Source organism: Halichoerus grypus, chromosome 2 (assembly GCF_964656455.1).
Source record: "Halichoerus grypus chromosome 2, mHalGry1.hap1.1, whole genome shotgun sequence".
Classification (NCBI taxonomy): domain Eukaryota; kingdom Metazoa; phylum Chordata; class Mammalia; order Carnivora; family Phocidae; genus Halichoerus; species Halichoerus grypus.
In genome coordinates this window covers 106,871,998-106,890,299 of record NC_135713.1, presented here as the reverse complement: position 1 = coordinate 106,890,299, position 18,302 = coordinate 106,871,998, and the positions used below count along the sequence as shown (strand labels likewise).

General features: G+C 37.1%; 1 long non-coding RNA gene across 17 annotated transcripts in view; it reads left to right on the top strand.

The window, feature by feature from the left end:
- LOC118541464 (uncharacterized) overlaps nt 1–18,302 on the top strand; it is a 109,933-nt gene that overhangs the window by 18,736 nt on the left and 72,895 nt on the right. For 6 of the 17 annotated variants that reach the window (XR_013445796.1, XR_013445804.1, XR_004920134.2 and 3 more), the window contains one exon: nt 1,344–1,460. This is a non-coding gene — a long non-coding RNA (uncharacterized LOC118541464). Of the gene's footprint in view, nt 1–1,343; nt 1,461–2,149; nt 2,448–14,615; nt 14,715–18,302 lie in introns of all 17 variants that reach the window. The other 11 variants (XR_013445798.1, XR_004920132.2, XR_013445802.1 and 8 more) reach the window with 7 other exon arrangements.

Below are 18,302 nucleotides of genomic sequence, written 5' to 3'. Positions count from 1 at the left end.
CTACCAGGGTGACATTTTTTTTATGCTTTGGGTGATTGTTTTAGAATTCCTTCTTTGTGTTAGTCAACTTTAAAATGTCTAATGCAGAGTTGGTATGCATTGATTGAGAATTGTCTATTTTTGCTTAAAGAGACACAGTTTGACACAAAGATAAGCATTTAAAATTTTATTTTCTGTATATACAGCACATTACTTATTTATATAAGCAATCACTGGCTATCCAAAACTGTCCAAAAACGGAGGGAAGCTTAATTTTAAATATAGCAACAACTGTTTACTCATTGGTGGTGAATTTACATGTTTGACACCCTTTATCAAAACTCAGAATTCGGCAATTGTACAAAAATCACCATGCCGGCCTATAAAATTTTAAAGTAATATTATAACCCAATAAAATAAAGATTGTGCTGTGTCTATATGTATCTTGAGAGAGATTAATTAAAGGAAATAAAATTGCAATTGAAGCTGCTGGATGGTTGAAATTATCTGAATAAGTGTGATCTTGACTTTAATGAATTAACAAGTAAGCTTCTTGCTATAAGTCTTTAATTAATTTTAAACCATATTCGATTTAGAAACCGTTTATACTTAATTTCTGGTCTAGTGTTCAATTAAAATCGTCTGTAATATTATTTGCAGTCTCTAGACCCTATTCTTGCTTTGGTTATCTTGCTGCTTGGTCACTGACTGCTGCTGAGCAGTGGGGAAAGAAGGCATATGGCTGCGATCTTCTAATTCCTCAGATGCTAGGGGGGAGTCTTAAGGGAAAATGTTTGCTTAGAAAATGCACGGTTTTAGGGGCACTTGGGTTGCTTAGTCATTAAGCGTCTGCCTTGGGCTCAGGTCATGATCCCAGGGTCCTAGGATTGGGCCCCGCATTGGGCTCCCTGCTCGGCGGGAAGCAGCTTCTCCCTCTCCCACTCCCCCTGCTTGTGTTCCCTCTCTCGCTCGCTCTCTCTGTGTCAAAATAAAATCCTAAAAAAAAAAAAGAATATAAGAAAATATATGTTTTTTCCCCTCTGATTTTATTTTTATTTTTTTTTAGACAGCAGGGGAGAGAGAGAGGTGGGGAAAGGGGCACAGGGAGAGAGAGAATCTTAAGCAGGCTCCATGCCCAGTACGGAGCCCAATACAGGGCTTGATCTCACAACCCTGAGATCATGACCTGAGCCAAAATCAGGAGTCGGATACTTAACCAACAACCCCCCAGGCACCCCCTCAGATTTTATTCTATATGGAATCGTTTGGGAGAGGTGGTAGAAATAAATGAGAGCACATGTTTATCATTAAAAACAAAAGACTGAACTGTTGCAGTTACTTTCTAAAATCACTTTTTTTCATAGGAAGATTTTGGATAAATCATTATCAAGGAAGCTAAGGACACCTGTGTTGTATTGAAAGCACACCAGCCATGAAATCGGAAGGCCCAAATTTGAATTCCAGTTATTCACAAATGTAAGGTAATATTTTTATCCCTCCTCTGTTAAAATGCTTTCTCAATATATGAAGTTTACATTTTGTCCTAGAACATATTTTCTTTTGCTCTGTAAAAAGAGGTATATTCTGTACTGTCAGTTTTTATCATTTTAAGTGAGGACAGCCATGGTATTCTGTAAGCCAAGTGGTAATGAATCCCAACACAATGAGATTTGGTTTTGAAATAAGTCTTAGAATTTATATTTGAACTTGAGTGATATTTTGGGGAACTCTAATTCAGTGTCACCCCATATATAACAGTGATTTTGGGGAACAGGAGTTATGGTTTATAACTCTGTTGTATCATGTTCTTAGAGTATTAGTTATATTTGGGGAAATATCCTTTGACCCATACTATTTTTGAGCCATGTAATGGGCTATAATGTAGATACTACTTAGGTAGAATAATGCAGCTTCATTATAAGATTGCTTTATAGCTCTTTTTCCTTTCCTCCTTGCAGAATTTATCCCTCATATGAGAGGAAGTATTAACTCAGGAGGAAATAACACACCAGTGTAAAAAGAGATGCCCATTTTCCTTCAGTGTTTATCTTTGCCAGGTGATAGACAAATAATTATTTTGCCTTGAAGGCACTGATTCTGAGTGTTAGATTAAGTAGACAGACTGTTGACCACATGTGACTTAAGCAGTATTGTTTGTTATTTTACCAAGCTTTGGATCACGGTTTGCTTGAAGAAATCTATGCTGTGGATAAACCTTTGGCAGAGATCAAGAGTGACCTATATTGCCCTCAACATTGTTTATACCACAACATTACTTGGTGGGATTGACTTTGAAAAATGACATTTAACTTCTAAGAGCACAGATCAGATTCAGGTATTCTTAAATGTAAAACTGATTTTGACCTACCCAAGAGCTATAGAATAAATCCTGATCACAGATGGGAGAATAAAGTTGCCCTACGGATTTTTCTGTGTTCCCTTCAGGAAATCCATTCTGGAGCATAAAGGTGGGCAGTTGGTCAACCCATTTTCTTTCTTGTGTGATATATCAGAGTTTGAAAATGTCAGTCTGTTAACCAAGACTTGTATTGGGATCATTGCTGAAGGAGGCTTTGAGGATATCATTGTATCACCAGTATTTAGATGTCAAACGTTTTTTCCAGGCCAGATGAAAAGTTAACATAATAACCTATTACCCAACTAATTCAGGAGCATGGAGGAAAAATAGGTTGATTTGGACCAAACTCAAGTCAAATAACTTATAGGCAGACATGGCTGAGTTAGTTCAGTGCGGTTTTGTTGTTGTTGTTCAAAGAAGCAGACTTTCTAAAGATTAGCATCAGCATTACTGGTGGAAGCAGGAAACTTAGGAGCAGGCCATTAGGTGTAAAATCAAAGTACAGCTGCTTCTGTGTCACGACTATCAGGACAGAATGATGCTCATTTTTTCTCAAGTACTGCTTCTGCATAGTTATATCAGCAAGTTATATCATAGACAAAGGAGAGACTAAGAATATACATGCAATTCCACCATCAGCCAGAAAGCCGCCTAAGTCTTTCACATTCTCAAATAACATTCATGACAGGGAATAGTATTCTGTAGTGTACTTCTACACCCTATCTCTTTCATTTTCTAAGTTCATTCGCTCTTTTAATACTTGCTCAGCAGATAAGGACAGGAACAAGAGAAGTCTAGTATAGAATCACTGTGCTTTTTTTTCCCTTGAAACCAGTAGCTTTTAGTGTGTATATTATACACACGCATATATGTATATATTGTATGTATTTAATATTTAGCACGGTAACCCATGGGTTTTTTAGACGTATTTTACTGTGAAGTATAATATTATTTTAAAAAGTGGTAACATGACGTCTACAGTTTACAAGTGATTGTAAGAATAAGCATCACTTGTAACTGCCATCCATGGGTAAAAAATAAATAAATAAAATGTGGAAGAATTTGACCAACATGTCAAAAGCCTTGTGGGTCCCTTGGCAGTCACAACCTTCTCCCCACACTTGTCCTCTCTTCTCTGAGAAAGCTCTAGCTTTCCTTTTTCGGTAATCATTTCCTTGCTTTTCTTTATAGTTTTACCACTTAAGTGTGCAGCTATATGCACCAGATACATCTAAATAGTTGTGTTGTATGTTTAGCAACTTTTTAAAAATACAATCATACTTGATGTATTCTTTAGTCTTGCTTCTTCCATTTGTTATCCATGTGGTTGAATGTAGGTGCAGTTCGGTCATTTTCATTGCTTTGTAGTAGTCTGTTGTGTAAATGTACCACAGTTGACTTATCCATTCTGTTGTGCTGGATGTCTGGGTTGTCTGAACTTTGTACCTTCTGCAGATAGTGTTGCTATGACTATCCTTAGGCTCTCTCTTGGTGCACATAGGACATGTATTTCTGTTGGCTGTAGTCCTAGTTAATAAATATTAATGATGTAACAGTGGACAATTAAACTATCTTTTTCTAGGTGCAAATTTAATGAGCCAGTAATTTAATGAAGGAAAAAGAAAACATTCTTTTGGTTATTTTAGGGTGATAGGTGCTGTCTAGACACAGAGATCACGACTTCCATCTAGGTAAATAAAAAATAGAGTATCCAGGATTTTACCTTTGTTTAAGATTCATATCTGCAAGTACGTTTCATCAAGAAAATAAAACGTTTTCATTTTTAAACAACCTCTAGTATTATTTCTAGAACTCTAAAATTAACAGGGTGAAGCAGAGCAGAGAATGTATCTTAAATTTCTTCTGTGTTCTTCACAGAGACCATGGCACTGCTAAAAAGATGTTAAGTCCCCACTAAATATATATTTCCTCAGTAAGTATTCTTTGGAGTAAAATTTTTTTTATAAGTAGGTATAATTTGCAAGGGACAGTCCCCTAAAAAGGAGGCAGGAGTAGGTTGGTTTAACTTAAAACTGTGTCTGTTTTGAAAGCCTCTTTCCTGAAACAGAAAATAATAGTTTGGATGAGTCAGTGCAATAATCTGTTTTCTCCATAATTTTTCCTACTGCATTCTTACTAGCCCTAAGTACAACTAATATTAGTGTATTTCTGAGGTTTGTTTTTTTTCTTAATTATAATATGGGTCCTTTGCCTTTTGAAATGGAAGACAAAATACACAATCCAGTACAATGCAAGTGTGTCACTTGTGATGGTCCTGTGCTTCAGAGCGTATGTCTTTTAGGGCTTGTCCTGATTTCACCAGTAAGGTCAGATCATGGTAAATTGATTTCAGTATCTTCCTGTTTTTATGGGTTTCATGCTACAGCCTCTGCGGAAGAGTCAAAATAATGTTCGTCACACTATTCTTGGTTAGCTGAAATCTTGTTCCTGTTTATAGGAAATGACCATTGGTCTAATGCAGTTAGCACAAACACTTTATAACTCATTCAAGAACTATTCCAAGTGGTGAGGAAAAGGCACTTTAATTTAAAAATTACTTATCCAGGATCAGGCTGGGAGAAAATGCTGCTGCTTGTGAATTCAGCATCCTACCTACACTACAATTCATTTTGCTCCTTTGCTACAACAAATGTGTTGGAATTCTTTTTTGCAATGAAAAGATTCTTTTGTCTTCCTTAGGGATTGTAACTTTCAAAAGTCGCTCTTAAATATATTACTACCTTATTTAAACTATTTGCTTCCAAGATGTGCAGTACTTTGCACAAAGAGTAAGTCACTAATCCCCTGGGCACACAAAAGGAAAATGCTCTGCTGGGTTTCCCGTTTTATTTTGGTTTTCTGTGGTAGGTTTATGACTTGATGCCCAGCTTTTTTATAGATTCACCTCTCACAGGACACAATTCCCTTTAATGTGTTTTCCATGCTTATGGAAAGAAACAGTGTGTTAGTATCTTAGTCTCTTCAGATTAGTATAACGAAATATCATAAACTGGGTGACTTACAAACAACAGAGATTTATTCCTCATAGTTCTGGATCAAGGCTCTGGCAGCTTCACTGTCTAGTGAGGGCTGCTTCCTAGTTCATAAACAATTTTCTTTTTGCTATCATCTCACTTGGCAGAAAGGTGGATCTCTCGTAAAGGCACTAATCCCATTCATGCAGTTCTGCTCTCATGACCTACTCACCTCCCAAAGGCCTCACTTCCCAATACCATCTTCTTAGGGGTTAAGATTTCAAAATACGAAATTGGAGGGGGACACAACCATTCTCACCGTAGCAGCTAGAAACACCAGTAGAAATTTCACTTTTACCACTTGGCTTTCTCTGGCTATGGAGACAAGCCTCCTTAAAGTGCTCCTATGAGTCAAGTGAAAGTGGCTTTAATCGATATTTTTGTGATTTCTAAATTTTTTTTGACAATTTAATTTATTGTTTTTATTCATCTGGGATAAATATTTTCGATTCTTTTATGAAATTAAAAGATATTAGGGCCCCTGGGTGGCTCAGTCAGTTAAGTGTCTGCCTTCGACTCAGGTCGTGATCCCAGGGTTCTGGGATCGAGTCCTGCATCGGGCTCCCTACTCAGAGGGGAGTCTGCTTCTCCCTCTCCTCTGCCCCTCCCCCCTGCTCATACTCTCTCTCCCCCATGCTCTCTCTCCCTCAAATTAATAAATAAAATCTTTGAAAACTGAAATTAAAAGATATTGAAATCAAAGAATTAGGAAAGTTGCTAAGAAAAGTTGCCAGTTTCTGTGTTGGTGGTATAGAGTTATGGTGGTATAGTGTGTGTAGGCAGGTCTGTGAGTAGAGGAATGCCATAATAAAGGTGGTATTTAAAGGAGACCGTGCAGTGACAGGCCAAAGTCAGGAACATCTGCCCTTCCAGACTGCTATAACCTTGCTGATTTTTCAGCCTCTGTGAATAATTATACAGTATATAAGCAAGAACAGATGGGTGGGTCAAAGTAAAATGCTCTTAGCAGTAAATATAGAATAATTTGCCCTGATAGGAAAGCAATGATCAAAATTCACATGAAAAAAAAATCTTGGATGTGGTTTCTTCCTTGGAATTAGAACTTTTAGTATATTAATGTACATCTTGAAGGTACAGGAAGAGCCTTATATTTCAAAGGATGCTAATGTTTTACGGAATAGAGTTTGGGAAACACTGAGTTAAACTACAGCATAATGTATTTAGGTTGGAGATAATTGGAAGTTAGAATATACACTAGCAGTGTGTAACGAGAATGGGTATGAGTCCACTTTTGCATATCCTCAAAAACAGAACACAGTTGTCTATATTTTAATCCTTGTAAAACTGTGATTTTCAACAGAGGCTTCCCTTGACAAGGTAGTAGCAGAATCTCAGTTGGATTTTTTCAAATGTTTTTTCTGCATCTGTTGAGATGATCATGTTTTTCTTTTTTGAGTTTGTTCACATGATGAATTCCAGTGATTGGTTTTATAATGTTACGCCAACCCTACATTCCTGGGATAAATCCCACTTAGTTATAATGTACTATACTTTTAATATTTTGTTAGATTTGATTTGCTAAAATTTTGTTTAGAATTTTTATATCTGTGTTCATGAGGGATATCAGTTTTTAAGTTTATCTCTTTTTTCACACGCGTGGGAGGGCCAGAGGGAGAGAGAATCTGAAGCAGACTCCTGGCTAAGCGCAGAGCCCAACCTGGGGCCTGATCTCACATGACTCCCAAGATCACAACCTGAGCTGAAACCAAGAGTTGGATGCCTAACTAACTGCGCCACCCAGGCCCCCCAGTGTCTAAGTGTCTCTTACTGTCTTAATATCTTTGTTTGATTTCTGGTGTCATTGTAATGCTGGCCTAATAGAATGAGTTTGGAAGTATTTCTTCCTCTTTTTTTTAGAGTAATTTGAGTAGAATTATTATTATTTCTTCATTAAGTGTTATGAGAATTTACCCTGAAGCGTTCTGGGTTTGGGATTGTCTTTGTTGGAAGGTTGTAAACTACTGTTTCCTGAACAGATTACAGTTTATATCATTACCCTCAATTCCAGTAATTGATTATTCCAGTAATTATTATAATTACAATACCACAAAGTCAATTTTAGTTTTCATCTTTTCCATATTTTGTAACCCCCTTCTCCGACAATGAACAATCTGTCTCCTATTATCTTTAATATATTTATTTATTTTATTAACTCCCCTCTATGTAGTAAGCCATCCCCTTTGGCAGTGTTGCCCCCTTTCCCATGCAAATGCCCTCTACATCCCGCTTGGGTTCTGTCACCCTACCCAGGGTCGCATCTGCTCCCTCCTCCCGTAGGCCCCATCCCCTGTGGATGCCCTCCTCAGCCCACCCAGGCTTTGACAGCTGTGCCAGGCTACCCCGTTGCATGGACATTTCCTACTTTCTCTTCTCCTTCACTTGTGAAATTGTTCCTGCCAACTGAGTCCGTTTTATTCCATTTAAACTCCGTGTTGTCTAGTACATAATTGGCAATTAATAAATACTTAATAAGTCTAAAAAGAACTACATTTTTAATGGACACATGGTATATCAACACTCTGAAAAACGTGTTAGTAGTAACAGAATTGCCATAGTTTGCATTCTGGCTCTGCTGTTAACTAACTGTGTAACCATAGACAAATTAAACTTCTCTGAACTTCTGTTTCCTAATTTGTTAGATGAGGACAGAAATAATTACAATGATGATGTTAATAACACATGATGCCTACTGTGTGCACCAGGTGCTGTGCTCGGGGCTTGACATCTAATCTTCAAAATGGTTTTTTGGAGGAAATACTATTATTATATTCATTTTACCAAAGAGAAAGCTGTCATTTGAGGGAGGTGCCATTATCTTCCTCATTTTACACATGAGGAAATGAGGCACACACACAAAAGATTCACACAAAGTCATGTAGCTAATAACCGGTAGAGTTGGAATTTAGCTGCTATGCCAACACATACGGAAATTCCTAGTAGTAGTGAACCACTGTAAATAATAATCCATTTTAATGTGTAAAGTGATTAACTATAATAGTCTGAATCACTATTGCCAGGTCTGTGGCATAGAAAGAGTCATGATGCTGCCCAGTGAGAGTGAGGAGGATGATGTGTTTTTAGCTTAAATACAAATTAGAAGTAATTTTTCTTACTAGACAGAGTTTAAAATCCTCTCTATTTATTCTGGATTGGTAAAGGAGACATTTTTATGTAGAAAGAAGACCCAGACTCAGAAATAGGTTATGTGCTTAAATCTAAAAGGAAATTTCAGATGAGAAAAGATGTTTCCAGTCAATAGAAGATGAGAAAAAGAATTAATGGTACCCTAGAGATAAAAGAATAAACAAAAGACATCAGAGCTGGAGAAAGTAGCCCAGTGGTTGCAAGAACAATAAAGACTTGACAAGCATCTATCATTCCAGTTCAGCATTTAATAACAGCCCTAAGCCCACAGATCCATTAATGTTGTGATGAATCTGTGAACTTGGCACATGATAGGTGCTCAGTATATGCTTGTTGGATTGATCTGACAATCCTTTAAAAAGCTTGAGTTGAATTTCCAGTTAAAGGCACAAACCTAAAATAACGGAGAAAACAGGAAGGAAGACAACAGTCTCAAAATTCTGAAGGCTGGAAAGCATATGGTTATTGACTTAGTGGACTAGAGAAAGCAATCCTAAACTTGCAATAAGGAAAGCTGAACAGAAACCTAATTTACATTGCAAAATCCCCCAAGACACAGGTATCTCTGGAAAGCAAGGGTGAATATGGGGTTAAGGCTTCTCTGACAGTGTGTTAATGAAGCAATTATTCTTTTATTCCTTTCCCACTTTGCACAGCAACTTCCCCTGACCTTCTCAGCTCCCAGACTGCTGGCTGTCAACCAACATGCAGCTGGCAGAAAAATAGAAATCTTCTCTGGGGGAGAGAAAAGAACTAAGATCCTGACATCAGGAAGTCCCCAAGGAATAGAACTAAGATCTTGACATTAAGAATCTCCCAAGGAATAGGCCCAGCTCGATTGCCCTATAATGAAGACTACAGTAAACAAGCTACACATACATGCACAGAGTTACTAATCTGCTTTCTGGTGGACAGCTTTTGGTTTGAGCAAACAACCAGGGAATACCCAAAGAACAAGGAAAACCTCTGCTGTGAGTGTGTGAAATGTTGAGAAAATAAGAGAAGTTGTTACATTCATAAAAGAAGAACAAGTTGTTATGTTTAAAAAAAAATCAGAGTACGAAGAAACAAGCATTTGGAAATGAAGATAGCAGATATGAAGGAAGTTTAGATGAACTAAAGGATCAATACAGAAGATAGAATTTAAGATTTATGTCAGAAAGTACAATAAAAAGACAAAGATACAGAAAGTAGGAGAGAAAAAATAAGAAAATAAGACAACCAATCCAAAAGATTCAATACCTAAATAATAGGGTTTCCAGAAAGAGGACACAGAGAAAATGGAGGGCAGGAAATTATAGAAAGTAATTCAAGAAAATTTCTTAAAACTGGGCATGCTTGCCCAGCACAGCGGTCTAAGATAGACCCACATTGTATCCTATCATGGCATTTCAAAGCACTGGGGAAAAAGAGAAAATCCTACAATCTCCAGAGGGGTGGGGAAGGGAGGTTTCATAACAGAATCAAGAATCAGAATGGCACCAACTTCTCCAAATATAACAGTAGAAGCTGTAAGACAATGGAACAGAGCCTTCAAACTTCTGGAGGGAAATCATTTCCAATTTCAGTTCCATTCCCATCCAAAAGTGTGAGGGCAGAATGAAGATCTCTAAAAATCTATCTCCCTTGCACCCCTTCTCAGGAAGCTACAGGGGGATATGTTCCACCAAAACAAGGAAGTGAAGTGAGAAAGAATAAGACCTAGGATCCAAGAAACAGAGAAAAGGAGAATCTGTAGGATGGATTGATTGGAGACCTCAAGGTGACAGCTGTGCCTAGAAAGCAACATGTCCAGGATGGAACATGTCACAAGTTTCCAGGAAGGAATTCTTCAGGAAGTTGAAATTGTTGGATTACCTAATTTGAATATCTCAAGAGAAAACCTGGACACTTTGGGAAGGATTTGGATTAAATTAGCAACAAGCCCATCAAGAAGTAAGCAAATCTATAAAAAGACCATTGTTAAATTAAGAGAGAACGAAAAAGTTGTTCAGGGCTTATTAAAATTAAGAATTTGTACTCATCAAAAGCAAGTGAAAAAAATAGAATCTTAAGATATTCATAATATACATAAGTGACAAATAATACCAAGAATATATAATGAATTCCTAAAAAGTCAATAAAAAGACCACAAACAACCCAATAAAAAGTAGCCAGGAAATCTGAAGAAGTATTTAACAGAAGAGGAAATTACGTATGCCCAATAAATGCAAAGAGATGGTCAGCATTCTTGGTGAGCAAGAAAATGCAAATAAAGATCACAATGATACAGCCATTTCGTTGGCAAAAATTCCAAAGACTGATAAAACCACATGTTGGTTAAGATGTAGACTCATAAAATCTTGTATGTGTTGCTGGTGAGATTAAAAAAATAAAAATGCTTTGGCATTACATTCCAAAGTTGGGGGAGAAAAAAACATATTTGTGACCCAGCAATCTTCTTTCAGGTGGAAAAAGAAAGTTAAAATATATATAGTAAGAGAAATGCACAAGAAGTTTCATCACACCACTGTTCAGCAAAAGCCTGGAAACGACCCAAAAACTGCCTGTCGGTGAGAGAGTGGATGACAGTTTACAGCAATCAAAACAAATAAATGTATGAATGAAGCTTTATCCTAAGATTTCATAATAAGTGAAAAAAGTAATGGGGCACCTGGCTGGTTCAATCAGTAGAGCATGTGACTCTTGATTTCAGGGTTGTGAGTTTGAGCCCCATCTTGGGTGTAGAGATTACTTAAAAAATAAAAGATCTTTAAAAAACTTATAAAAAAAATATTTCATCGTAAGTGAAAAAAGTAATTTTCAAATATATACATCACAATGTACTTTATATAAAATTTTAAAATTTTTTTCAAAATCCTCTTCCTCTTTACTTATTAGTCATATATTCTTTTACTTTTCTTCTTGTGGTTATCCTAGAGATTATACCTTGTATCCTTCACAAAGTCGTAGTCATGTTTTCCTAGAAAATTCAAAGACTTTCTATTTATCACTTATTTATCACCCTTCCTACTTATTTACCATTGTTGTCATATATTTTAATTTTCATTTTTTAATCTCACAAAACATTATTACTGTTGTTTTCTGCAGTCAGTATTGATTTGGTTTACTTACATATTTATCTGGTTTTTCGCTCTTCGTGCCTCTTTACATTTCCTAATTTCCCTGAAATAATTTTCTTTCTGCTTGATGAGCATACTTAAATTCTCTTAGTTTTTGTCTGAAAATATATTTATTTTACTTACTTTTTTGATCATTACATTTTCTGGGAATAAAATTCTAGGTTGGGATTTATTTTCTTTTTGCACTTTAAAAGTATTGTTTCATTGTCTTCCAGCCTCCTGGGATTGGATATTCCTTTAAAGACATTTTTTTCATTTTTCTCTTGCTCTTTGTTCCTGGTGTTTAGTAGTTACACTATGACATGTCTAGGTGTGTGTATGGGAGGGGAGTAGAGGCTTGGTATATTTGATTTTTAGAAAAATGTAAAAATTATCTATTCAAATACTACTGCTACCAATTTTCCTTCTCCCCCTTTGTGTTCTCTAGATTTCTTACAGAAAGAAATCTACAAGAAAAAGCAGAACAAAGTATTCATTTTTTTTTTTCTTGTTTCATTTAGGATGTTTTTATCTGAGTTGTCTTCCAATTCACTAATTCTTTTTTCAGCTTTGTTTAATCTGTTTTTAGATCTGTTCACTGGGATCTTAATAAAATTATTGCTTTTAAGTTTTAGAATATTTTTTGTTCTTTCTGATAGCTTTATTTGTTTACCAGAGTTCTCCGTCTTCCTTTATTTCTTTGAACATATTAAGCATAATTATTTTAAAGTCTCTATGTGGTAACTCCCTTATATTGATCCTCTCTGTTGTTTTTCTTGGTTTTTTATTATGTTGTCATATACTTGGATATCTTTGAATGCCAGGCATTTTAAATGAAAACTTGTACAGATACTTTGATGTCTAAGATGAGGCCATCTTACTCCAGTGAAGATTTGAGTTTGTTTCCAAAAGACTTATAAAGGCATCAGCAATATTAGATCACCTTAATCCCTTAAAAGATTGAGAAAATTTCAACTGAGCTTCTATCTTTGTAAGGGCTAATATATTTCCAGTCCTCTCTTTACCCCTAGGGTTTAGGTTTTAATGATCTCAATCTAAAACCTGGGAGTTACATCCTCCTCCTTGGTGAACACGGAACTCCAATTTTGTCTTGTTGGCCTTATGAGTTTACCAGCAGCTTTGTCATCACCTCGTCCAAAACAGCAGATGTCTAAGGGGAAGGTAGCCTCAAACTTCTGCCTCACCTCTCAGGGTTTCTTCTCCCTGATCGTGAACTCACAGTTCTTTACTGTTGTGTTATCTCTCTGATAATTACAAGCAGATTAAACATATATGTATTTTTTTTTCTCTAGCTTTTCAACTTGTTTAGTGAAAGGATTGGTCCAAATTACAAAGTTTACCTCTAAAATGAACTCCCAAAAGATGCTTTTATCTATTATCTCTGTGTATTCCTATATGTAGGAATACATGTAGATGCAACAAAGTTATATAAAAATGAAAATAAGGAAAAGACCAACACAAAATTTAGGACTATGGGTCATTCAGATAAGGGGATACTGAAAGATGGATTGGTTGTAGATGAGGAGAACATTGTTAGATATAGGTTCTTCTCATGCCTCTAGCTTTTGTTTCAAGTGTCAGTTCAAGGGAGCTAGTCACATTATTAAGAACAGCTAATTGAATAAATAAAAAAGGGCCATGCATAGCCCAATGAAGCATGTGTCATGAATTACAATTAATCCTATTCTGTTTACCTCATGTTTAATGAAAAAAAAGAAGAAAATTATGTAGGAAAGGAAATATAATCATAGTATATTAGTGTGGCACAGATGAGGGTAATTTAAGTACTGAATAGTGATCTAACTGAAATTATGATGGGCTAAACTTGGGGATTAAAAGCATATATTTGAGGCCTGGGTGGCTCAGTCAGTTGAGTGTCTGACTCTTGATTTTGGCTCAGGTCATGATCTCAGGGTTGTGGGATTGAGGCCCGCATTGGGCTCTGCACCCAGCGTGGTGTCTGCTTGAGATTTCCTTCTCCCTCTGCCCCTCCCTCTGCTCGTGCTCTCCGTCTCTCTGTCTTTAAGATAAATAAATAAAATCTTTTTTTAAAAAAAGTGTATTTGTGTGGAGGAGCAGGAAATAAAAGATAACTAAATCTTCATCTTCTTTGTTGGGAAATAAATACATAATGTGTAAATTAAAAAGTCACAAAATGATCATATTATTTGGAACTGAGAAAGTAAATAATAATCTGCTGCAAGAGTTCAAAATGGTTGACTAGAGGTGTAGTGGTGAGTTGGGAGTAAGAAATCAAGTTGATATTTATAACATGGTTTTTAGAGCTGTTTGACCCTTTAAACTGTTAATAAAATCTGTAACTTTGGTAAAATTCAAATTTAAAAAAGTTATCAGAGCTAATTAAAAATATAAGAAACATATAGTAGAAAATATATGAATATATTTTGACTAAAACTTACCATATCAGTTGATTTATTATTTCAAACAGTTGGCTTTTAGCCAATTCCTTTGCCCTTTTCCACATGGTAAAGGCATGCTGTGCCTGCTTTTAATTTTGAAAGAGGAGAAAGAAGGAGAGAGAAAGAAAAATAAAACCTTTAAAAGTATGTGCTGTTCATCTGCAAGGATTTTTATTAGGTTGATGGCTATATGTGCATAGCTCTAAAATTCTGAAAATAAGTTAAACTTTTATTTGGAAATCACGAGCTGAAAAGACAGCTTAGCTATTATCTTGATTAAAAGGAAAAGCTCCATAAAAATAATTGAAAACATATTATTTGATAAACCAAAAACTAGAAAAATTATTGTCCAAATGATGTGACATTATTAAACACTGAAAAATGAGGATTTCTGCAAAACTGCAAAAAAAATTTAAAATCCTGTTCTACACCTCTGATGGAAATGTATTTTTGTTCAGGCATGTTTATTAGTTGCCTAGGCTGAATTTTTGGTTCTGTTGTCTGTTAGTCATAGACTGTGTGTTTTGTCTTCTAGTTACTATGTATCAAGCTTGGCACTGAAATACAGCTGTCCAGATCCTAGACCTGAGGATGAGGGGCAGCACAATTCAGAAGCCTTCTTTGGTCACTGATCGTACGTCCAATTTGAAACAAAAGTGATTATAACAAGCAGTACAAATTGAGTTTGCACAGAACTTCAACCTTTCTATACTTAAGTTTTGCCAACTCTAAAATGGGAATAATCATTTTAGCTTACCTGTTAGGGTTGCTCCAAAAAAGAATTAAGGTGATTGATTGTCAAACACATCACCTTAAAAAAAAAAAAAAAAAGGACTATTTAATTGTTAGATAGTATGATAAACACAAAAGTGACATTGAGTTTCATATCGCGATAGTAAGGGGATTGTTTCTGCTTTTCAATGTCTATGTGAGTAGGTATCATTTAAGGAAAAGGAATGAATCATGCGTATTATATAAATAAGCACATATTTTTTTTTAATTTTATTTATTTGTCAGAGAGAGAGAGAGCACGAGCAGGGGGAAGGGCAGAGGGAAAGGGAAAAGCAGGCTCCCCACTGAGCAAGGAGCAGGATGATCCCGTGACCCTGGGATCATGACCTGAGCCAAAGGCAAATGCTTAACCAACTAAGCCACCCAGGCGTCCCAAGCACATACATATTTTTAAATCTTGTGATATTTACTAGATATTTGTTATCTACTAGCTCTGTGTAAAATACAAAGTATCTGTATGTTTTTGTGTTGATATAGCCACAAAGCCCTAAGTCAGGATTTTAGGTATAGCCAAAGAACCAGCTCATTTAGCTTCCGCCAAAGTAAATGAATATAGAACATATTTTGCCAGTGCCATAAGCAATGAGTTGACAAGCCCCATGACATTTTTTGGTTACATGTTTTGAGTGACCACATTTTGAGTTACAAGGCTAACCAACCTCATGGCCATAAAAAGTTCTAACACTCCCACCCTATTAGATATTGCATTTATATCTAGCTTATTCATTTCTGCCTCCACATTGGGTAACTAGGGAAACAATGATGTCACTGCTCAGCGTGGTACTTAGTAACGTCCCTATTTGGGCTCATGGTTTGGGAAGGCTGCAGTTATTTAATAAGTCTCACCTCCACCTCTGTAATAAATTGATACAACTTTTATTTTTCTGAGGGGAAAATAGGGGAAGCAGGATCATTCTGTATAATGTAGTTTGGAAGAAAATATGTATTCTAAAGTGTACTGTTTCTGAAAAATCATCTGTGCATTGGCAGCAAAAGTTTTTTGGTAGACATTGGCAACATTGAGCCAACTGTGTGACCCAAATTAATGTTCCCCCTGGACCACGTTCCTTTGAGCTGTCGTCCTTCCACTGGCCTTCACTTCCATTGGCCACCATCCTTTACCTACCACCTTACTTTTGTTTTGAGAAGCCAGATCTCTAACTTGGTCTTCTTCCTTGTAATCTTATTTCCAACTCCAACACATTGGTAAAAAAAAAAAGTTTTTAGGAATAAACAGTACCAGGGTATAGCCCTGGGCCCACTACCCTCAAAATGGGATAGAAATGAGTTGGCCAGCTTTCCAGTGAAATAAATGGACACTCAGTACAGCTCAGCTATCACTTGCCTGATATGTCTGTGTTCTTAGTTGCCAAAATCATTTCACTCCCCTTTTTTTCTCAAAGTTGCTACACCCCTTGCTGCTCTCCTTCAGCTTTTGACCTGACAGTATAATTCATTGAGGAACTCGAAGCAACCAGACATGAATTCCATTATTTCCTCACCATCTAAACCACCAAACTTCTCTGCCTCTAAATCTGTCTTTCCTTCTACTTCCCTGAATGAAGGGTACCAAAGGCCAACCTGATGCTTAGGCTCAAGATCCTCCTACCTGTCATTTGTGGTTTTCCCCGCTTTCCCTTTCTGCTGGACATTCTCGTCATCCCCATGGTCTACTGTCTCCTGGTTTTCAAAAGCCTTTCCCTGACCCTACCTATCACTCTAGCTACTGACCCATTTCTCTTCTCCCCAGTCACTGGTAAATGGTATGTATTTCAAATAGAGAATTGTCAATTGTGTTGAATGCTGCTGAGGAGTCCGGGGTCCACAGTTTTGGACCCTCAAGGAAGCATTTATACTTTACTGTCTCCATTTCCACATCTCCTGTTGTCTTCAGCCTCGCCTCACCAAGCTTCTGCCCCATCACTCCCCTGAAACTGCTCTTGTAAGGGTTCCCAGGAATCCCATCTGTCATATCCTGTGTACCCTTAACTTCTTGGCAGTGTTCAGTACAACTGAATCTTCTGTTTAAAAACTGGTTCTCCCCAAAGCAGAGCCTGAGACAAAGTCTTATATGCAGACTTGTTTATTTGGGGGAAAGATTCCAGGGAGCTCACATGATAGATCCCAGACAAAGAGAAAAAGCCAACAAGGTTGTGTTCTGGTGTTGGCCATGGCTATGGGTGACCGATGCAGCCAGTACTTGATTCAGAAGACTCAGATTTATAAGACCTTGAAGAGTCTTATAAAATATGCCTTAGAACTGTCTGCTTGGGGGTTAAGAGAAGAAACATGTGTCTGTCAGATCTCATCCCTTCTAGCTTAGGGGTGGGCTCCCACATGTGTTATCTTTCTAGGCCTCACCAAGTGCCAAATGGGTTCCCACTCCATGGGCCAGAGAAGCTCCAAGGCAGGAAGAGGGAGGTATCTGGTTTCTACCTGATGTACCTGTCTGGTTGCACCTGCATGAAGCCTTTAAAGCCTTCGTTGGGGCACCTGGGTAGTGCAGTTGGTTAAGCGTCCCGACTCTTGGTTTCAGCTCAAGCGTGATCTCAGGGTTGTGATATCGAGCTGCACGTTGGCTCCTTGCTCAGCACAGAGTGCTTAAGACTCTCTCTCCCTCTGCCCCCTTCCCCCCCCCCCACCCCATGCTCTCTCTCTCTCCCTCTCTCTGAAAAAATAAATAAATCTTTAAAAAAAAAATAAAAAGCCTTCCTGGGACTTGTCATTGCATCAGTGACTGGAGTAAACATTAGGGCTGAGAAGATGTAAAGGAGTCATGAGCTTCCTGGCACCACACTTATCAAGTATCTATCCATCTTACTTTCTGGTTTCTCCATTTCATGTCCTACTGTTGACATTCCCCATGGCTCTGTACTGGAGTTGCTGGTCTTAAAAATCCAGACACTTTCTAGGTGACCTTATTCATCCCCATAAATGTAAATATCATCTGTTTGACTTCCAAATCTAGCCCTAGAACTCCACACTGGTGTATTTAATTATTTGCTTGTCTCATTCCATCTCATCATTTAGGGAATTATTGTAACATTAATACCCCTGTAATCCTTATCCATATCAAGAAATAGACCCAGAAGCCTTACTGTGTGTTTCTCCAACCCTTTCATGCCACCATGCTTCTCTCCAAAAGTAACCACTCTCCTGACTTTGTAGTAACCTCTTGTGTTTATGATGTTATCACCCAAGTGTGCATCTTTAGACTCTGTTGTTTACACTTGCCTGAATTTTTTTATATATTTTTGGACTTCCTCACAATTTGAAGGACCTGGGCAATTTTCATCTGTAGTGTTTTTGGCAGTCTAGATTTTTTTCATGGTGCCATTTATCATGTTCTTTTTCTAATGTATTTCTTGCAAATTGGGTCCAGACACTTGATCAAATTCAGGTTAGATCCCTTTAGTAGGATTGCAGCTGG